The following is a 21055-nucleotide window of genomic DNA, read 5'->3' as shown; positions in this document are numbered from 1 at the left end:
CTTTCTTCTAGATTGCCTAATTTATTGGCATATAGCTGTTCATAATATGTTTTTAAAATTATTTGTATTTCCTTGGTGTTGGTAGTGATCTCTCCTTTCTCATTCATGATTTTATTAATTTGAGTCTTCTCTCTCTCTTCTTTTTAATAAGGCTGGCTAATGGTTTATCTATCTTATTAATTCTTTCAAAGAACCAACTCCTGGTTTTGTTGATCTGTTCCACAGTTCTTCTGGTTTCGATTTCATTGAGTTCTGCTCGAATCTTAATTAACTCTCTTCTTCTGCTGGGTGTAGGATCTATCTGCTGTTTTTTCTCTAGCTCCTTTATGTGTAAGGTTAGGTTTTGTATTTGAGTTCTTTCCAGTGTTTGAATGGATGCTTGTATTGCAATGTATTTCCCCCTTAGGACTGCTTTTGCTGCGTCCCAAAGATTTTGAATGGTTGTATCTTCATTCTCATTAGTTTCCATGAAGAGAATTATATTCTTAAATGCATTATAGAACCATGAAAATAAAGGGGACTAAAAAGCCTAAAAGTCTAGTGCTTCATAAGTAAGCTGATGATCTTCAGATGTTTTGGTCCCTGGGAAGAACAGGTGATTTTTTAAGAGCATGCTGAGGATCTAGCCTGAATTAAGTAGAGGTATTTTAATTCTATTGAGGAAAGGAAAAGATGAATCTCTTGAAATTCAGATGGGCTATAATGATGCATTAGAAACTAGAGTAACTCTGTAATTATGATCTGTTTTCTCCCAAGAAATATATATATATATTTATTTATTTACATATATAATATATATATGATAGTCTGATTCTTTTTTTTTTAATTTTTTTTTTATTTATTTATGATAGGAACACAGTGAGAGAGAGAGGCAGAGACACAGGCAGAGGGAGAAGCAGGCTCCATGCACCGGGACCCTGACGTGGGATTCGATCCCGGATCTCCAGGATCGCGCCCTGGGCCAAAGGCAGGCGCCAAACCGCTGCGCCACCCAGGGATCCCTGATAGTCTGATTCTTAACTGAATGAGCCACCCAGGCACACTCAACTAACTGGAATTTAAATAAAAACTTAAAATAAACAAACAACATATATCTATCTATGTGAATACAAATACGCATATATCCTATCATGTGTGGTATGTATATTTATATATTTATTTGATACATGCCAAATATAAATATTATACTTTTAAATCACCATATGTTTAATATTATGATCTTTCAAGCAGAGGATAGATAAAATCAAAGCCCTCAGAATAAGTTCTAATTGTCTAGTAATGGCCTTTAAAGTCATATTAATAATAAAGTAACACCTCTGTATCATTTTAAAGTACTTAAAACAGATTATTCTTTGATTTCTAATTTTGAGATATTTTAAACATAAGAGTAACATAATAAACATCTATGAAGCCACAGTCAGGCTAAACACTTAGTAACATTTTCACTTCTTCAGTTTCTTCTATTTTGATTTTAAAGAAAAAATAAGTAATTCCCCCATGATTTTCCTACTTTCTTCCCCAAAAGTAGCCACTCTTCTGAAGTTGGTATGTTTTTATACATTGATTTATATGTTGATTTATTGATTTATACATTGTATACATTGCATACATTTTTATACATTTATACATTATGCACACACATTTATTAACAACCTTTACTAATGTTTTGGTTGTGTTTATTTATATAAGAAATATGCTGTACCAAACCTTTTGTTATATACTTAAAAAACACAGTAAGTTGGGTATTTATACATGTTGACTGCATGTATATTATTCATTTATTTCATTTTTTTGTGAAGTGTTCCACAGTAATCATAAACCTGTTTATTAGTCCTTAGATTGATGGGTAATTACATAATTTCCCATTTTTTATTACTAATAACCTACAATAATATTTTTTGCATGCCTTTTTCTGTAACATATGAGAGTTCCTAAGGGTAGATAGGTACATGTAGGGCAGATATACTAGCTGAATGTAAGGCATGTGCATCTCTAATTTTATTAGATTTTGATTAATGGCTCTCCAATTGCATTATGCTAATTTATACTTTAATCTTAGTCCTTAACTGAACCCCTTTCCCATATCCTCACCAACCCTTAGAGTTACCAGACATTATATAATATTTACCATTCTGGAGGATGTGAAAGATAATCACATTATTGTCATAATTTTAATAGGTTTATTTGCAATTTGAATTGAAGAATATTCAAATAAATGAAAACAAACCTCACATGATCAGAAAACTTAATATTATTAAGGCAACAATATTCTCCAAACAGATCCACAGATTAACACAATCTCTATCAAAATCCTATCTGTCTTTGCTGCAGAGATTGACAAATTTGTCCTAAAATTTATATGGAAATGCAAGGGACACAAATTTGATAAAATAGTATCAAAAAAGAACAAATTTGGAGTACTCACACTTTTCAATCTCAAATCTTATCGTAAAACTGTAATAATCAAGACAGTATGGTACTGCCATAAAGATAGACGTACAGTATAATGAATAGAAATGAAATGTATGAATGTATGAATGAATGTATGAATGTATGAAATGTATGAAATGGATTTTATTTCCATACATTTAGGGGTCATCCATACATTTTGGGGTCATCTGATTTTTTAAAAGGGTACAAAGACTATTTCAACAGCAAAATAATAACATTTTCAACAAATAATGCCAGGACAAATGAATATCCACAGGCAAACGAATGACAATAAATCCTTATTTTAAATTAAAATTAAAATTAACTCAGAATGAATCACTAGTCTAAATGTAAGAATTAAGTATATAAAACTTTTATAATAAAACTTGGAGTAAATATTCATAACTTTGGATTAAGCAATAGTTTCTTAGATATAATACCAAAAGCATAAAAAACAAAAGAAAATTATGTTGGAGTATTCAAAATTTTAAAACTTCTGTCCTGCAAATGAAAACCAACAAGAAAGTGAAAAAACAGTCCACAGAATGGGACAAAATACTTGCCAGTCATATATCTGATAAAAACCTTGTAGTCATAACATATAAAGAATCCTTACAACTCAATAAAAAAGCGCTAATTATCTATTTAAAAAGTAGGTAAAGGATTTCAACACATATTCTCCAAAGAAGACATATAAATGGCCAATAAGCACATGAAAAAAGTGTTCACATCATTGATAATTATGAAAATTTAAATCAAAACTATAATGAGTTTTTATCTTTATAATTCATCTTCACTCATCTTAAATGGTTATGATAAAAAATCAAATAATAGCAAGTTTTGGTAAAGACAGAGAAATTGGAACCTTCATACACTGCTATTAGGAATGCAAATCTGGTGTAGTGATTTTGTAACAGAATTTAGCAGTTCCTCAAAAAGTTAAACATAGGGTTACCATATCACCCAACAATTCCACTTCAAGATCCAATACAAATGAAAACAAATATTCACACAGAAATATGTATGCAAATGTTCACAGCAGCATTATTCAAAATAGTCAAAAGTGAAAATAACCCAAATGTCTATCAAGTGATGAATGAACGTGTAAAATGTGTTAAATCCATCCAATGGAGTATTATTCACCTATACAAAGTAATTAAGTACTGATACACGGTACAATGTGGATGAACCTTGAAACACTATCCTAAATGAAAGGAGTCAATAACACAGGATCACATTTACAGAGTTCCATTTATATGAAATGGCCAGGATAAGCAAATGTACAAAAACAGACGGTAGATTATTGGTGCCTATTTACACATTTAATGCAATCCCTATCAAAATACCATGGACTTTCTTCAGAGAGTTGGAAAAAATAATCTTAAGATTTGTGTGGAATCAGAAAAGACCCCAATTAGCCAGGGGACTATTGAAAAAGAAAACCAGAGCCAGGACATCACAATGCCAGATTTCAAGTTGTACTATAAAGATGTGATCATCAAGACAGAATGGTATTGGCACAAAAACAGACACATAGATCAATGGAACAGAATAGAGAACCCAGAAATGGGCCCTCAACTCTATGGTCAACTAATATTCGACAAAGCAGGAAAGAATATCTACTGGAAAAAGGACAGTCTCTTCAATAAATGGTGCTGGGAAAATTGGACAGCCACATGCAGAAGAATGAAACTAGACCACTCTCTTGCACCGTACACAAAGATACACCCAAAATGGATGAAAGATCTAAATGTGAGACAAGAATCCATCAAAATCCTAGAAGAGAACACAGGCAACACCCTTTTTGAACTCGGCCACAGCAACTTCTTGCCAGATACATCTATGAAGGCAAGAGAAACAAAAGCAAAAATGAACTATTGGGACTTAATCAATATTAAAAGCTTCTGCACAGTAAAAGAAACAGTCAAGAAAACTAAAAGACAACCTACAGAATGGGAGAAGATATTTGCAAATGTCCTATCAGATAAAGGGCTAGTACCCAAGATCTATAAAGAACTTATTAAACTCAACAGCAAAGGAACAAACAATCCAATCATGAAATGGGCAAAGGACATGAACAGAAATTTCACATGGAAGATGTAGACATGGCCAACAAGCACATGAGAAAATGCTCTGCATCACTTGCCATCAGGGAAATACAAATCAAAACCACAATGAGATACCACCTCACACCAGTGAGAATGGAGAAAATTAACAAGACAGGAAACAACACATGTTGGAGAGGATGTAGAGAAAGGAGAACCCTCTTGCACTGTTGGTGGGAATGTGAACTGGTGCAGCCACTCTGGAAAACTGTGTGGAGGTTCCTCAAAGAGTTAAAAATAGACCTGCCCTACGACCCAGCAATTACACTGTTGGGCATTTACCCCAAAGATACAGATGCAGTGAAATGGCAGGACACCTGCACCTCAATGTTTCTAGCAGCAATGTCCACAATAGCCAAACTGTGGAAGGAGCCTCGGTGTCCATCAAAAGATGAACGGATGAAGAAGCTGTGGTCTATATATACAATGGACTATTTTTCAGCCATTAGAAATGACAAATACCCACCATTTGCTTCAATGTATCCACATAGAACTGGAGGGTATTATGATGAGTGAAGTAAGTCAATCAGAGAAGGACAAACATTTTATGGTCTCATTCATTTGGGGAATATAAAAAAATAGTGAAAGGGGATAAAGGGGAAAGCAGAGAAAATGAGTGGGAAATATCAGTGAGGGTGACAGAACATTGGAGTCTCCTAACTCTGGGAAATGAACAAGGGGTAGTGGAAGGGGAGGTGGGTGGGGGGATGGGGTGACTAAGTGATGGGCACTGAGGGGGGCACTTGATGGGATGAGCACTGGTAGTTATTGTATATGTTGGCATATCGAACTCCAATAAAAAAAATACAAAAAAAAAAAAAAGAATATTGAGGGTTGTGGGAGGGGAGGAGGATGGGGGGATGGGATAACTGGTGATGGATATTAGGGAGGACACTTGATGTAATGAGCACTGGGTGTTATATAAGACAGATGAATTACGGACCTCTACCTCCGAAACCAGGAATACATTATATGTTAATTATTAGAATGTAAATAAAATTTTTAAGTGCAAAAAAAAAGATTATTGGTGCCTGAGGCTAGGAGAGAGTAGGGATGGATATGCAGAGTGACGGCTAATGCATTAGGAATTTATTTTTAGGGTGATGAAAATGTTCTAAACTTAGACTTTGAGGGTGGTTGCACAGAAATGTGAATACAATAAAAACCACTCAATTGTATACTTTAACGGAGTGAATTTAATGATATATGAATTATATATCAAGAAAAGAAAATGGACTACACTGAAAAGACAATACTGTTGTGAATCAGAACAGTGGGAAAGGGTATGGAAAGAAGTGTATGTGTGTGCTAGATTTGATATGAAGTAGAGGAGAGAGGGGCATTGGAGATGGCTTCTTCATTCTGGCATGACTTTCCAAATGCATAGAAGTACTGTGGACAAAATTAGGGAGATCTGGGGGGAGAGCCACTAGCATATGGAGAAGGAAACAGTGATCACAATTTGTTTGCTACACCTTAATTTTGAACCAACCAGAAGACAAGTCAGTGGAATTACTGTAAGTGTTAAGAATTTGATAGTATTCAGTGGGTAGATGGCACATAAAGATTATGTTAGTAAATAAGATCAACCAAAGCAAGATTATAGACATAGAAATGAAAAATGGCTCATGATAGAGTCCCGCTGATCCAAACTTCGTAAGCTGAATTGACTCCTCGATGACTATAATATGGCATTTCAGCATTCCTGATAGTCTATGGGGGTGTATATATCTATATCTATATCTATCTATCTATCTATCTATCTATCTATCTATCTATCTATCTATATCTGCTTTTGGATTCTCCTTTGAATCACTTGGAACATCATTAATTAATGATTAAATAATATCTCTGACATGCGTTTATTTTATATTTGTATGAAAATCATGATTTTATTTTTTTAAACAATTATCCTGCAAATAGACAATATACTACCGAAAATCTTTCCATGGCTTCACATTGTTCTTCGATTAAGAAACCACAATCCTCAAATGATCAACAGCAAACTGCATGATCTGCCCACCTCTCTTGCCTCACCTATCCCATCTCCCCACTTTTGCTTTTGCTACTCCAATTATTTCTGGTCTTTAGTTCTTTCATCCCCTATGACCTTTCCCATCTTTGACTCTTCATCAGGTCCTCTGCCTGGAGTTCTTTGCTCTATCTTCTGTCTCTTTACTAGGTATCTCCTAGCTATCATTTGCATGGTGTTTCTTAATCATTTCTGTCTAAGTCAGGATCCCTCATTCTGTATTGTTATTATAGATCCAGGAAATGGCACGGCTTAACACATAGAAAGCACTGAATCCTTGTTGAATAAATAAATTAATGAATGAATGTTATATAATTCCAGTTCTGATTGTTCTTTTTAAGTACCTAATATAACTTTAATAAATGTTTGTTGAGTAAATCAATATAAAACAACCATCAAATTATACAAGCAATCATCTGATTTATAGAAAGATGCAACAATACTTGAAATGATACAAAATACTGATTTCAAAACATCAAAAAATGAGTATATTTAACCATACACAGCTCGTAACAGAGCAAATGGGTAAGAAGAATAATTCATACTATAGCATATTGCTAATATGAACTGGCAACAGAAAAAGTTGGTATAAGAAGGCAGAAAAACTCTATCTTTTAAGAATTAGAACTGAGGGGCTCCATAATCATCTGGCATCCGCTCAGTGTTGTACCTATGGTTAGAAATGTACATGATGGGGGCAGCCCTGGTGGCATAGCAGTTTAGTGCTGCCTGCAGCCCAGGGTGTGATCCTGGAGACCCGGGATCAAGTCCCACGTCAGGCTCCGCTCCCCACATGGAGCCTGCTTCTCCCTCTGCCTGTGTCTCTGCCTCTCTCTCTCTCTCTCTCTCTCTCTCTCTATTAATAAACAAATAATTAAAAAAGAAAGAGATGTACATGATGGGAACTCCAGGGATCTTCTGGATCCTTTGTTTAAGGTCCTGTGGCCACAATGTAACACTTGTGCAGAGTTACTCTCTGTACTAAGCAGTCATCTGCATAGGTTCCTTTGTGTGTGCATGGCAATCGTTCAAATCTTGGATCCTTGGCAATCCTTAGAGCCACCCGATATTTTTGCCCCAGTTTCTCAATTTCAGCCATTACACAGTCAGTTATACAAGGGATACACTTGGCATACAGACAGTCCATCATTGACTGTACTAAGTCAAGTTTGGCTTTAATGGAAAAGTTGATAAAGTTGGTATCAACCAGGATGTGGTAAGGTGGGCCCAGCTGTGTGTTATATTGGAAGAATAAGCAGGAAGGATGTTGGGGGACTTCTCTTTCCTTGGGTGCAGTGGGATCTTTCTTTTCTTTTTTATTAGGTTTTAATTTATCCTTGTCTTTAAGCCTCTGATCTCAGAGACTAAGCATTCGCTTCATGGTCACATACTTTCTTGCTTTCTTTTGCTTCCCCATGTTCACGCCGGGCTCTTGTTTCTTCAGTTCTGATTTTTCTGATTTGTCAGTTGTATTCTTGAAATTCAAGGAAAGTATGCAAGGGCATCTGCTTTTAAGTTAATGTGACTTTTTTTTTTTTAAAAAGATTTAATGATTTCTTTAACAAAGAGAAAGAAAGAGAGCACCACCAGGAGGAGGATAAACAGAGGGAGGAGGAGAAGCAGACTCCTCCCTAAGCAGGGAGCCCAATGCAGGGCTGGACCTTGGGATCATGAGCTGAGCCAAAGGCAGACGCCTAACCAACAGAGCCACCCTGGCACCTAAGTTAATGTAACTTTCAAATGTAAAATTTGAAATACACTTTTTCCTCTAAATTCAATTGTCCTTGTAAATGGCCAAAGGTGAACTTCACCCAAAGCATGCACAACACAATACCTAGCTGCAAAGCCAGATTTCCACTGCCTGTTTGTCACCTTCACTCAGTTCCTCAGAAATTGGGTGTGGTTTCCTAAACTTACCTGAGGTGGGGGGAAAAGGATGGTAAGAGCAATCTGAGCCACCTCCAGGCCTTTTAGGAAGCAAGAAACCCTCCAGGGTCTCCCCAAAGGACCTGTGTTCCTGACAGGGGGCCTGCCTCTGCACGTCATGAAGCTGGTGCTGACACATCATTAGTCACATCACTGGACATCCGTTTGGACATTTTATAAATAAACAAAACCAGAATCACAGCACAAAAAGTTTCTGCCATATTAAAAGGTTTATCCAGACTAAAGCATCTGTGATTTTGTGGATGAGACAGATCAGTAGTTCATCTTTTGTATCCTTTCTCTTCCCATTTGGGATGGGGATAGCGTAAGTGGAGTGTGGAGATAAACTCAATCAATAAAATATAAATATATCGCATATAAGGAACTTAAAAGTATGTCTAAGGATTGATTTTCTTCTGTCCTTTTATCAGGTATAAGTATCTATTGACTTATGTATTGACTTTTAATTTTATAATATTGTTAATTTTCTGCATTATGAGACTTGACTTGTCACAAAAGAAAGAGGCACTATACTATGGTGCCAGTCCCCTTATTTTAATGGCAAATTATATCTACCAACCTATTTTTTAAGGAGATTGCAAAGTTGTTCCCCAAACATCATTTCTAATACTATTGTTTACTTATATTTTACATAAATACAAGTTAACTGTAATAATTGACTTATTGCCTTGTGACCTCTGGTAATATGTCCCTGATATGATGAAACGAGGCCTCCTCCTTCCTCAAACTTAAGTTATCCCAGAAGTTTTCTCCTACTCCCAGTTTCTTTGTTTTTTTATGAGTTGAAAGAAACTGCATATAGGAGATATAAGAGTTTGAAGTCCATATGTCTATAACCATCTGATACATGAGCCAAGTTATGAGAGAAAGGGATAGATGGGGAAAATTCTGAAATTCAGTCTCAGTCTCAAATCAAGGTGTCCTGTTGAGACCTAGCAAACATCGCAAACATCACCAATTATTGTGGACAAATACATCAGTCATTTAACTGAACCTTGTAGCTTGGCCACAGCACAGGGTACTAGAGACTCTTAGAAGAAATTTCTGTGTTACTTTAGGTTCATGTGGACAAATAAAAGGCTTATTTTCAATGTATTAGTTACAGGAAAGCCTAGAATCCCAGGTTGTAATTAATCTATATTTTAGATCATTATTCCAATGAAAACATATCATTTTCTACAGAATTAGAACAATATCTCTACTGTTAGAAGACTAAGAGGTGACAAGATTACAAAAAGTTCTGAGATTGATTTTTTGGAACTGGCTGAGAGAAAGTAGGTTTTTTTTTCATGTAACTAGACTACATATACATGAAACTTGGGTACTGTGGGTTGGCATCTTCTACCTATCACACTTGCTCCGTTCTGCAGAGACAAAAAAAAAGTTGCAGATACACAAAGTCTAGTAAGTAAGGATTCTCCTGCCTGCCTTTGAGTTCTATGAAACACCTCTGTACTCTCCTAATAAATTTCATTTTTCTCATCCAGCTCACTATAATCAGATTAATGTAAACAGACTTCAAGGAGAGAAGTCATAGGTGATGAAGTAGACTAGGCCAGAACCAGGTAAGAGAAAACAGTAAATAAAGGCCAATACAGGCAGGCCAATAGCAAGGTATTATGATAAAAAAAAATAAAATCGCAGAAATACATGTGCCAAATAGACCAATTGAACATTGATTCTAGACTGTTGCTCATACACTTCTATATGGCCTGGACCAATCTACAGCTAACGAGAGACCAAGAGGTGTTGCTTGATGTCTTTTTCCCCTACTTATTCTAATCCTTCTCTCTCGGAGCACTTTTTGACCCAATCTTAAAACCACAAAAACAAAATTTGTCTTTCTAAAAAAAAGTGAAAACTGTCCTTCTTTCTCAACCAAAACAAACAAAACTACACTTTGCATCTTCTTGCCCTTACTCAGTCAAATGGCTTCTATTATGAATGCTTTCTCAAATATTCCCTGGTTCCTCAACCTCTCATTACTATGATAGACCATTATTGCTCCCAGACAATTCTATGTAAACCATTTCTCTCCCATCTCACTTCTCTTTATTTCCTTTCCAATAGCCCTAGCTGAGATCCCCATCCTCTCCTACTGAACAGTGTAACAGCCTCAAAACTGGTCTCCTTGTTCCTAGTTTTCCTCTTTTGAATCCATCCCTTACAATATCATTAGAATTATCTCCAAAAAAAAAAAAAAATAGGACTGGGTCCACTATCATTTAAAGATCTTTGAGATCTTCATGTTGCTTTAGATTAAATTTATACTTCTTAATATGGCTGTTAAAACTACTTTCAATTTTACCCCAACTTATTTTTTCCAGTTTCATCTCCTATAAAAACTCCTCCTCATGTATCATAACATTATAGTGCATAATCCCAAACACAGTACCTTTTATGCTTTGTGTTTTTTAAATGTTGTTCCTTTTGTCTAAAATGCCTCCCATCTAAACCGACTTTCCATTCTATGCCTCATGAATTTTTTAAAGTTCTCTGTGAAACATTATCCATGGCTTTAGCTGCTACTATAGCTCATATGAGATATACTGGCTCTACACATAGAAAAAAAAAGGAGAGATATATTGGCTTGTGATACCAATAGAGCACTTACCACACTCTACAGAGCAGTTTCTACAATCATCTCACTGGAAAATCCCTGAAAGCCAGAGACAACACATTATTAATTTTTTTTTATTATTAATTTTCAATATCCCTAATGTCTAGAAATGTCCCTCAAATATTGAATGAATGTTTACTAAATAAAATTAAATTATTAAATACTCAACCTACAGGTTAAAAATGGTATTCTATTCCCTATGATTTATACATTGCCATGGCAATGTTTTTACTTTTAAAATAACAAGCCAGCAAAGTCATTCATTCATTCATTCATTCATCCATTCAAATTACAGCCAACACATTCTAGAAAGAATAAAAATTTAGTGAAAAAAATCTTGTTCCAAAAATAATTCTCTTTTTCAAAAGTATTAAATGAAGGATACAAGGATGAGGGAAAAAAAATTAAAACAATAGATTTTACACCTAAATGATTTTCCACCTTGAGAAACTTTCACCAGCTCCAGTTCTGTGATTCATTGAGTTCTTCCAATTGCTTCCTATGTCCAAGTTGTCTGGAATAATATTCCGAGAGTTAGCAGTTGTATGAGGTTAGTATAGCTTTAATGTTTCTGCCAAATGTCATTACCTCATTTCTCAAACTGAGCTATGGAAATAGTTGGAATCATCTTATATAGACCTTTAATGACCTCAAATAAAGAAATAAAAAAGTAAAGGTATGATAGCTACTGAAATTCTTCTATCCTAGCAAGGCTCTCATTCAAAATGGAAGGAGAGATAAAGAGCTTCCAAGACAGGCAGGAACTGAAAGAATATGTGACCTCCAAACCAGCTCTGCAAGAAATTTTAAGGGGGACTCTTAAAATTCCCCTTTAAGAAGAAGTTCAGTGGAACAATCCACTAAAACAAGGACTGAATAGATATCATGATGACACTAAACTCATATCTGTCAATAGTAACTCTGAGCGTGAATGGGCTTAATGACCCCATCAAAAGGCACAGGGTTTCAGACTGGATAAAAAAGCAGGACCCATCTATTTGCTGTCTACAAGAGACTCATTTTAGACAGAAGGACACCTACAACCTGAAAATAAAAGGTTGGAGAACCATATACCATTCAAATGGTCCTCAAAAGAAAGCAGAGGTAGTCATCCTTATATCAGATAAACTAAAATTTACCCCGAAGACTATAGTGAGAGATGAAGAGGGACACTATCTCATACTCAAAGGATCTATCCAACAAGAGGACTTAACAATCCTCAATATATATGCCCCGAATGTGAGAGCTGCCAAATATTTAAACCGATTAATAACCAAAGTGAAGAAATACTTAGATAATAATACACTTATACTTGGTGACTTCTAGCTCTAGCTCTTTCTACCCTCGATAGGTCTTCTAAGCAAGAAACGAGAGCATTAAATGATACACTGGACCAGATGGATTTCACAGATATCTACAGAACTTTACATCCAAACTCAACGGAATACACATTCTTCTCAAGTGCACATGGAACTTTCTCCAGAATAGACCACATACTAGGTGACAAATTGGGTCTGAACTGATACCAAAAGATTGGGATCGTCCCCTGCATATTCTCAGACCATAATGCCTTGAAATTAGAACTAAATCACAACAAGAAGTTTGGAAGGACCTCAAACACGTAGGGGTCAAGGACCATCCTGCTAAAAGATGAAAGGGTCAACCAGGAAATTAAGGAAGAATTAAAAAGATTCATGGAAACCAAAGAGAATGAAGATACAACCGTTCAAAATCTTTGGGATGCAGCAAAAGCAGTCCTGAGGGGAAAATACATCGCAATACAAGCATCCATTCAAAAACTGGAAAGAACTCAAATACAAAACCTAACCTTACACATAAAGGAGCTAGAGAAAAAAGAGCAAATGGACCCTACACCCAGCAGAAGAAGAGAGTTAATTAAAATTCGAGCAGAACTCAACGAAATCGAGACCAGAAGAACTGTGGAACAGATCAACAGAACCAGGAGTTGGTTCTTTGAAAGAATAAGATAGATAAACCATTAGCCAACCTTATTAAAAAGAAGAGAGAGAAGACTCAAATTAATAAAATCATGAATGAGAAAGGAGAGATCACTACCAAAACCAAGGAAATACAAATAATTTTAAAAACATATTATAAACAGCTCTACGCCAATAAATTAGGCAACCTAGAAGAAATGGATGCATTCCTGGAAAGCCACAAACTACCAAAACTGGAAAAGGAAGAAACAGAAAACCTCAACAGGCCAATAACCAGGGAGGAAATTGAAGCAGTCATCAAAAACATCCCGAGACACAAAAGTCCAGGGCCAGATGGCTTCCCAGGGGAATTCTATCAAACGTTTAAAGAAGAAATCATACCTATTCTACTAAAGCTGTTTGGAAAGATAGAAAGAGATGGAGTACTTCCAAATTCGTTCTATGAGGCCAGCATCACCTTAATTCCAAAACCAGACAAAGACCCCACCAAAAAGGAGAATTACAGACCAATATCCCTGATGAACATGGATGCAAAAATTCTCAACAAGATACTAGCCAATAGGATCCAACAACACATTAAGAAAATTATTCACCATGACCAAGTAGGATTTGTCCTCGGGACACAAGGCTGCTTCAACACTCGTAAAACAATCAATGTGATTCATTATATCAGCAAGAGACAAACCAAGAACCATATGGTCCTCTCATTAGATGCAGAGAAAGCATTTGACAAAATACAGCACCCATTCCTGATAAAAACTCTTCAGAGTGTAGAGGTAAAGGGAACATTCCTCAACATCTTAAAAGCCATCTACGAAAAGCCCACAGCAAATATCACTCAATGGGGAAGCACTGGGAGCCTTTCCCCTAAGATCAGGAAAAAGACAGGGATGTCCACTCTCACCACTGCTATTCAACATAGTACTGGAAGTCCTAGCCTCAGCAATCAGACAAGAAAAAGACATTAAAGGCATTCAAACTGGCAAAGAAGAAGTCAAACTCTCCCTCTTCGCCGATGACATGATACTCTACATAGAAAACCCAAAAGCCTCCACCCCAAGATTGCTAGAACTCATATAGCAATTTGGTAGCGTGGCAGGATACAAAATCGATGCCCAGAAATCAATGGCATTTCTATACACTAACAATGAGACTGAAGAAAGAGAAATTAAGGAGTCAATCCCATTTACAATTGCACCCAAAAGCATAAGATACCTAGGAAAAACCTAACCAAAGAGGTAAAGGATCTATACCCTAAAAAGTATAGAACACATCTGAAAGAAATTGAGGAAGACACAAAGAGATGGAAAACTATTCCATGCTCATGGATTGGCAGAATTAATATTGTGAAAATGTCAATGTTACCCAGGGCAATTTACACGTTTAATGCAATCCCTATCAAAATACCATGGTCTTTCTTCAGAGAGTTAGAACAAATTATTTTAAGATTTGTGTGGAATCAGAAAAGACCCCGAATAGCCAGGGGAATTTTAAAAAAGAAAACCATAGCTGGGGGCATCACAATGCCAGATTTCAGGTTGTACTACAAAGCTGTGGTCATCAAGACAGTGTGGTACTGGCACAAAAACAGACACATAGATCAATGGAACAGAATAGAGAACCCAGAACTTTATGGTCAACTAATTTTTGATAAAGGAGGAAAGACTATCCATTGGAAGAAAGACAGTCTCTTCAATAAATGGTGTTGGGAAAATTGGACATCCACATGCAGAAGAATGAAACTAGATCACTCTTGCACCAGACACAAAGATAAACTCAAAATGGATGAAAGATCTAAATGTAAAACAAGATTCCATCAAAATCCTAGAGGAGAACACAGGCAACACCCTTTTTGAACTCGGCCACAGTAATTTCTTGCAAGATACATCCACGAAGGCAAAAGAAACAAAAGCAAAAATGAACTATTGGGACTTCATCAAGCTTTTGCACAGCAAAGGATCCGGTCAACAAAACTAAAAGACAACCTACAGAATGGGAGAAGATATTTGCAAATGACATATCAGATAAAGGGCTAGTTTCCAAAATCTATAAAGAACTTATTACACTCAACACCAAAGAAACAAACAATCCAATCATGAAATGGGCAAAAGACATGAAGAGAAATCTCACAGAGGAAGACATGGACATGGCCAACATTCACATGAGAAAATGCTCTGCATCACTTGCCATCAGGGAAATACAAATCAAAACCACAGTGAGATACCACCTCACACCAGTGAGAATGTGGAACATTAACAAGGCAGGAAACAACAAATGTTGGAGAGGATGTTAGAAAAGGGAACCCTCTTACACTGTTGGTGGGAATGTGAACTGGTGCAGCCACTCTGGAAAACTGTGTGGAGGTTCCTCAAAGAGTTAAAAATAGACCTGCCTTACAACCCAGCAATTGCACTGTTGGGGATTTACCCCAAAGATTCAGATGCAATGAAACGCCGGGACACCTGCACCCTGATGTTTCTAGCAGCAATGTCCACAATAGCCAAACTGTGGAAGGAGCCTCGGTGTCCATCGAAAGATGAATGGATAAAGAAGATGTGGTTTATGTATACAATGGAATATTACTCAGCCATTAGAAACGACAAATACCCACCATTTGCTTCGACGTGGATGGAACTGGAGGGTATTATGCTGAGTGAAGTAAGTCAATCGGAGAAGGACAAACATTGTATGTTCTCATTCATTTGGAGAATATAAATAATAGTGAAAGGGAATGTAAGGGAAGGGAGAGGAAATATATGGGAAATATCAGAAAGGGAGACAGAACATAAAGTCTCCTAACTCTGGGAAATGAAGTAGGGGTAGTGGAGGCGGAGGAGGGCGGGGGGTGAATGGGTGACGGGCAGTGAGGGGGACACTTGACGGGATAAGCACTGGGTGTTATTCTGTATGTTGTTAAATTGAACACCAATAAAAAATTAATTAAAAAAAATAAAATAAATAAAGAAAAAAGATTTTAAAAAAAGACTGTAAATACCAAAAAGAAAAAAGAAATTCTTCTATCCTTTGTGATTCAAATTATATCAATATGACTGACCAAATCTACCAACATTTGCTTAACTTGAGATGTGAGGCTATATAAAAGACAATAATTAGATATATATATATGACCCTGCTTTTGTAACTCTGTTAGCCAACAGATTGCGTCATTTTTTGACCCACAAATAGTCAATTAGCCATTTAGACATAGTCAGGACATAAGTCAGAGATCTAAAAAATGATCAAAAAATCTTACCAACATCCAATTTAAGGCAGAATGAAAGAGTTCAGAGACCATTGTCTGCCATCCTGATACCCTGCCCTTCCCCACTTCCACCCTCCTAAAACTGTGTATATTTGTATGTATGTGAATCTCCTCATTTATGATCTCATGTATATTCAACCTTCACTTTTCAAAGATCCTATAATTGTGAATTCACCTGCTTTCCAAAATTTATTTGTGAACCCCCAAATCAATATTCCTATCACTTTTGTGATAACCCAGGAACATGCTTAGGCCAGTAAAATATTTAGGCTGTTCAAAGTACTGATTTTCAGCTGAGGTCAAAGACAATGCTCTCCTTTCTTGTTCATGCTAATGAAGAGATGACCAGAGGACGGAGATGGTAAGGGCAGTGCAGTGTGATGTGGGGAGTTCTGGCTCTGGAGCCAGTTGAATGGAGTTTGAATCCCAGCTCTGGCACCTGTTAGTGGGACAAGTCACTTAACACTTCTATATCTTGGTTTCTATTTTGTAAAATGAAGAGAATGGCATCTAGAATGGGTGAATTACTTTTAGGGTTAAAGATTATACAGTATATACAGTATGTGAACTATATAAATTTATTTATTTGTTTTCTTGCTTGTCTTCCCTAGGAGCTAATTCAATATGTGTGCTAATTCAGTGTTTACAGCAACTTTATACAACATAACTACCACAAAGATCAAGAATATACTATATTTAGACATTGATGATGAGACTGAGGTATCACAGTGACTTAAGTTTGCACTCCAAAAGGACAGAGAGATAATTCTTACCCCAGGCTTTATGTGCATTTATTTTTACATATATTTCAATACTATTACATTGTTTGCCAATTTAGCTGTACAAAATTATGTGTTATCTTGTTTTTTATAATCAAATTCTCTATTTGCTATACAAGAGTATTATCAAATCATTCAAGCCATGTGGGACAGCTGGCTTGTGTAAACTACTCATAGACTGATGTATTTCTCTTGATTATATTACTACATAATACTTATAATAGGTTCAGATCCTTTGCAAAGGTAAAAGACAATTATCAAGAAGTGTCTTACAGAAGTTTCTGGCCATATGACAGATTTTCCACTTGGCTAATTGTTGCACTTAACTTAGATATAAGCAAAAGTACAGGAATTGTTGAATTAAATCAGGGATTTGTTCACTCTGATTAAAAAGAAAAACAAAAATTTTAAATTAAAAACAAATTATGTATTGCTGACATATAAAGATCTCTTATAATTCACAATAATATTATTAAACTAAATATACTTTAAATAGATAAAAGATTAGAATAGGCCATTTAAAATGTATAAAATGAGGGCATCTGGGCGGCTCAGTGGTTGAGTGTCTGCCTTCGACTCAGGTTGTGATTCTGAGATCCTGGGATTGAGTCCCACATCAGGCTCCCCACAGAGAGTCTGCTTCTCCCTTTGCCTATGTCTCTGCCTCTCTCTTTGTGTCTCTCATGAATAAATAAATAAAAATCTTTAAAAATAAATTAAAATAAAATGTATAAAATGACCAATAAGCACATGAAGAGATGGTCATATCATTAGACATCAGAGAAATACAGAACAAATAACCATAAGATATCACATTACAAACTTACTAGAATGACTGAATATATAAAAATTAACAATATAAAGTGTCAATGGGGACATGGAAAAACTGGAACTGTCATACATTGCTAATGGGAATGTAAGTGGCCCAACCACTTTGGAAAAGTGTGACAGTTTCTAATAAAAAATTTAAATTTATCATATACCCAGTAATTCAACTCATGTTGAATTTTTTCAATTTTTTCAAATTTTTTGCAACCTAAGAAAAATGAAAACATATGTCCACGCAAAGACTTAAGTACAAATGTTCAGAGTAGCTTTATTCATAATACTCAGAAACAGGAAAACAACCTGTGTAAATAATTGAATGAATAAACACACTGTAGCATATCCATACAAAGGAATATTAATCAATAATAAATAGGAATGAACTACTGAAACACACAACATAGATGAATCTTAAAACTATGATAAGCACTCATAAAGAGTACTTAGTGTTTAATTGTATTTATGAAATTCTAGAAAGGACAAATCAAATCTATGACAATAGAAAGCAAATCAGTGTTTCCCAGAGGCTGAGGGGGAGGGGCAAGGAATGTAAAACAGTATCATGAGGGACATTTGGGGCTTATGGAAATGTCCTCGAACTTGATTGTGGCAGTGGTTCAATGGCCACAGACATATATCAAAACTCACTGAAGATATATTTTACTTTATGCAAATTATACCCTAATAAAATTAATTAAAAATTCTATATTACTGCAAATTCTCACTGTGAGAGAATTAAGAGAAAAGAAAGAGCCTGAGGACAGAGAGAAGAGAAAAATGGAATAAACTGTGGAGGAAGAAAGTAGATAGAGAGAGAAGATTAGGATGAAGTTTACAAAGTTTTCACAATTTTCAAGGGCCTTTAGCAGGAGAATTAAACATAAAAGTAACATGTTGTAATAAGCAATGACTCTCATCTGCCTTTAAATGCTATGCCTTTGGGCTAAACTAATAAATTTTATATAGTTTTTTTTTTCATAGAAATAGTCTAATGCCAATATTCATTAACTGAATCAAAAAATATATGCTTGTATGCACCATATTGCAAGCATTAAACTAGATTCTAAGGATTTGATGATGATTAAAACATTGATTCTTCACTGAAAGTGTGCTCAACTGAGATAGAGGAAGTTACACACAGAGATAATTACAATAAATATGATAACCATGGAGATATAGCCTTAATCATTTATGTACACCAAAATCACCTGGGCATAAGATTCTATGGAAGAACCCAGGATTACCCAAACCAGCCTAGGACTGATTTGGAATGTGTTGCTTGAGCTGGTTAAAGAAGGATGAATAGGAGTTACCAGACAGAAAAAGGCAGGTGGAGTGTTAGGTTCTCAAAAAGGTGAGAACTATATAAGTAGTTTAGTTAAAGTAACTTAAAAGACAGAGGTGGGGACTTCAAAATCAGATAATAGAGTTTTTTTAAAAGATTTATTTATTTATTTATTTATTTATTGAGAGAGCATGAGGGGGTGGAGGTGGAGGGAGCGACAAAGAGAGGAGGAACGGCAGAGGGAGAGGGTGGGAGAGGGTCAAGCAGACTCCCTGCTGAGTGCAAGCCCAGCCACAGGGCTCAATCTCAGGACTCTGAGATCATGACCTGAGCTGAAGGCAGATACTTAACTGACTGAGCCACTCAGGCACCCCAGATAATGGAGAGTTTTAAATTAATTCATTAGGGTGATATTCTGAGATGATATTCAGAGAGACTAGCTGGCTATCACAGGGCCAGTTGCCCAGTTTGTCTATCACTAGTGATTTCTCTGGTCTTACCCCTTGTCTGTAAACCAAGATGAAGTCATGTGGTAGGTATCCATAGAAACATCCTCAGACTCATAACAGCTCAGTTCACAGACTTACACTGGACTACTTCACTAGACCTTGCCTCCTGTTCCATTTCTGACCTAGATTCTCATCATTTTGCTCAAAATTCTGTTCTGGACCACAGTATTGTCCTCTAGTTTAATCATAAATATAGGTAGTTTAGTCATCTCTCTTGAACAAAGTTTGTCCCCAACCTTTGTCCTCTCTTACTCTTGGTAGTTTCTGAGGTCAGTATGATGACCCTACATATCTGTATCACCGACCCTTGAGGGAGGTTTGGACATCAAGGGGACTATAACTAGAACATCATTTAAATGTGAACATGTAAAGCACTGGAGACACACAAAGCCTTTATTTTTGCTGGTCACTGTGTTATATCTAGTAAGCTATTGAGTCTCTAAAGTATTTAAGAGGAATTCTGCACATATCTCACTTGGAAGGCATTTATTTTGGCTTAGTTCAATCGTAAATAATTTAAAACACAGACTGAATGTTATGCTTCTTTGAACTGCCTAGAAGTATCAATCTGAATGAGAGATGTGGCAAAAAATACACATGAGATAGATGCTTTGCAGGTTCTTCTTAGTCAATGTAATGTTGACTTATAGTTTGTTTGTAGGACTGATGGAAGGTATTTTTTTCTTTCTTTCAATCTTTTTAGTGTGTGCTCCAAAAAAGAGGACTATTTTTAAGCTGGTAAATGACAGAAAATATGTTCTAGTAACTAATGGCTAACACCTAAAAAAATTTTATGAGGTATGTAATTTATGTGTCTTTAAACTTGACTTTAAAGTATCTTCCTAGAAGATTATTCAGTTTACTAAATACCTAGGTATACCAAACACTGATTTGTAACTTCAGAGTATATTACTATCAGCTCAGGTCTTTTCCTCCTGGCCTTGATTTTTTTATAAAGCCTTCTCTAACCTTCACCTCTACCAAAAGTTCTTCTTTTCATCATCTGAAATGCTTCAAACCCTTTATAAGTACTTTTCCTTTCATATTATATGCCTTCTAACCTAGACCCCCTAAATAGAATACAGTGAAACAGGGAAAAAAGCATGAAAAAAAATCAGAACCCAGGTCAAAGCAACTTGGATGGAACACAGCATCTGAATTATCTAAACACCAGAGCAGAAGGTCTTGAATCCCATATAAGAAAAGGGATTGCTTTGTGAAAAAAAAAAAAAAAGAAAGAAAGAAAAGGGATTGCTCCCATTCACCTCTGACAATGTGTTCTTCCACTGACCTACTGGTCATT

The 21055-nt window shown here is 35.9% G+C and overlaps 1 long non-coding RNA gene and 1 pseudogene across 1 annotated transcript in view; both read right to left on the bottom strand.

Moving 5' to 3' along the window:
• LOC121497149 overlaps positions 1-11644 on the bottom strand; it is a 269382-nt gene extending 257738 nt beyond the window's left edge. The window contains exons 1-2 of the long non-coding RNA XR_005989411.1: positions 11576-11644; positions 11129-11173 (exon numbers count right to left, since the gene is read on the bottom strand). This is a non-coding gene — a long non-coding RNA (uncharacterized LOC121497149). The remainder of the gene's footprint in view (positions 1-11128; positions 11174-11575) is intronic.
• On the bottom strand, positions 7189-7984 carry LOC121497148 (annotated as a pseudogene).
• Positions 11645-21055: the final 9411 nt, after the last annotated feature.

Source organism: Vulpes lagopus, chromosome 8 (genome assembly GCF_018345385.1).
Source record: "Vulpes lagopus strain Blue_001 chromosome 8, ASM1834538v1, whole genome shotgun sequence".
Classification (NCBI taxonomy): domain Eukaryota; kingdom Metazoa; phylum Chordata; class Mammalia; order Carnivora; family Canidae; genus Vulpes; species Vulpes lagopus.
Note: the sequence above shows the minus strand (reverse complement) of the source record. Positions and strands in the feature narration are given on the sequence as shown.